Raw genomic sequence first — 2,350 nt, forward strand, 5'->3', positions numbered from 1 at the left:
CCTCCAAATAGTTCCACTCCTTGGGCTAAGCATATTCAAACTACAACAGAGCCTAAATAAATCTTTATTCCTTCAAACTACTACTCTGAGGTATTGTATTTGGTCCCCATCTGAGTCCATTTCCTGAGTATCTTGGCCGACAGTTCCATGTTACCGTCTACCACAGTGGGGAAGCAGCAGTGGCTGGAGCTTGAGTCTTCAGTCAAGAAGCAAAGAGTTGAATGCGTGCTTACTACCCAGTTTCCTTTTTCCACTTACAGTCTAGGATCCCCTGCTTAGGAAGTGATCCCACCTACAATTAAGATGGGTCTTCCCACATCAATGAACATAATCAAGATAATCCCTCAGACATTCTCAGAGGCTAACTTTAATCTAGATAATCTCTCGCAGGTGTGCCTGGAGACTGATCTCGAAGGGAAGTCTAGAGTCTGATGGATTGACAATTACCAGGAACCATCATACAGTAACCAAAGAGCTAGCTAATAGAGGTACCATTGTTTCAGAAACAAATGTGTACAGTGGTGAAGAAAAAAACAATTTTCTATCCTTCCCTTTCGGGGATGAGAATATAGAACAGTGGCAGAGTGCTAGCTAGCCTAGCATGCCCAAGGCTGTGGGTTCAACACCCAGTTCTATATAAATAAATTCACAAGCAAAAATAGCCTTCTAACCGTTTTCTCCATTTAATTTTTTTCACTGCAGGTATCGTTCCTGGGGCGGGACCTCTGTTTTTGCAGAACCAAGTGCTTGGTTGTATATTCTAAAAAGATCACAGAGTCAGAACGTCTGAAGGGTTTTAGTCAGGAATATGGAGATGTGGGGCTTCCCTGGTGGGCTGGTCTGTTTTCTTTTGACTGGGAACTCACATTTAGGGACAGCATAGGCAGCTTGTAACAGGAACCAAATGAATGTCTGTGTCCCTGCAAGTGACACCAGATGTGGTAAGTGACGTCGCTTGAATAAAGGTAGCTGCCAAGGCTGGGCCCAGTTCAGAGAAACCAACAGGTACAGGAAGCAACAGGGAGCCTGCTGCCCTCCTCAAACCTGAAGGGGAAGAGGAATGAGCCCACAGCGCATGAGGAAACCATGGTCAGTGGATGTGGTCGTGGTGACGGGAACTGTCTTAGCCATTCAGACTGCCAAAGCATGGGTGGCTTGAGCAATGGAGACTCATTTTCCTGAAGTTCCGAAGACCTGGTGCCCAAGACCAAGGCTCAGGGCAGGTTGGTTTCTTCTGAGGATTCTTTCATTATTGTCTTCACCCTTTGTGTGGTCTCCCACTGAGCTCTGTCTCTGTGCCCTCATTTCCCAGTATTATACGATCTCTAGCTACCTTAGAGGATGGCCACACCTACTGATTTTATTCTTACTCACCTGCCTATCTCTGGATGCAGCTACGTTCTGAGACACTAGGGATTCCATTTCTACTCATAATCACGTTCTCAGGCACGGGGGATTAGGTCCTATTTCCCCTGCAGGGGTTCTGGCTATTGAATTCAGCATAGGAATGGGGTGGGGGTACAGTTTAGTCCCTGACAGGGACACCTCTAATCTGTGGCCCACAGGGAGGGAGCCTGAACAATTATATCTTAACAGATCATTCTTTCTTCTACTCAAATGGAAGACCAGAGACAGGGAGGTTGTCTGATGGCGCTGTGAAGGTCAGCCTTCTGGGATGCAGAGAAAAGGGTACTCTGCAGAAGTACATAATGTGTGTGGCATACAGGGTGGCTGCATTAGTTCCCTTTCTTGTTGTAGAGACCAAAACAACTGAAGGAAGTGCTTATTTGGCTCAGTGGTTGAGGGTCGACTACCGACTACCATCATGGTGGGAAAGTCATGATAGCAGCAGCCTGAGCGAGGCGTGTGGAGCAGGTGTGAAGCAGAGATGTGGGTGTGGCTGTCCAGCCACCTAACTCCTCTCCTCTCCCATTCAGTCCTTTCAATGTAGCCTGTGGGATGCTCACATGCAGTGTGTGTTAACACTTACTCAAATGAATGCTCAGAGTGAGTCTCAGTCAAGTTACCACTGAAGATCAAGCGTCGTGGCCAACGTGGCTGAACTTAGGAAGCGTTATGAGGTATAGACATAGAAGGGGGGGACAGAATGCTCTGCATGGGCTGATTGGCTCTGTGGGCTCTACAGTGTGAACACGACAGCTAGCACCAGCTCTGGGGAGACTCAGAGGAAGATCCGTTGTGGACAGGCATGGAAACATATGCCTCCTATGGGTTAGGCAGTTTTTAAATCTTTCTTTTGGTGCATAGCTTCCGGAGAGTTCCCTGTTCATCCTTCTTAGCCAAACATGTGCTGCATGACTCTGTGCAACACCCTGACCATAGGCTGAGG

Source organism: Mus pahari, chromosome 3 (genome assembly GCF_900095145.1).
Source record: "Mus pahari chromosome 3, PAHARI_EIJ_v1.1, whole genome shotgun sequence".
Taxonomy (NCBI): Eukaryota; Metazoa; Chordata; class Mammalia; order Rodentia; family Muridae; genus Mus; species Mus pahari.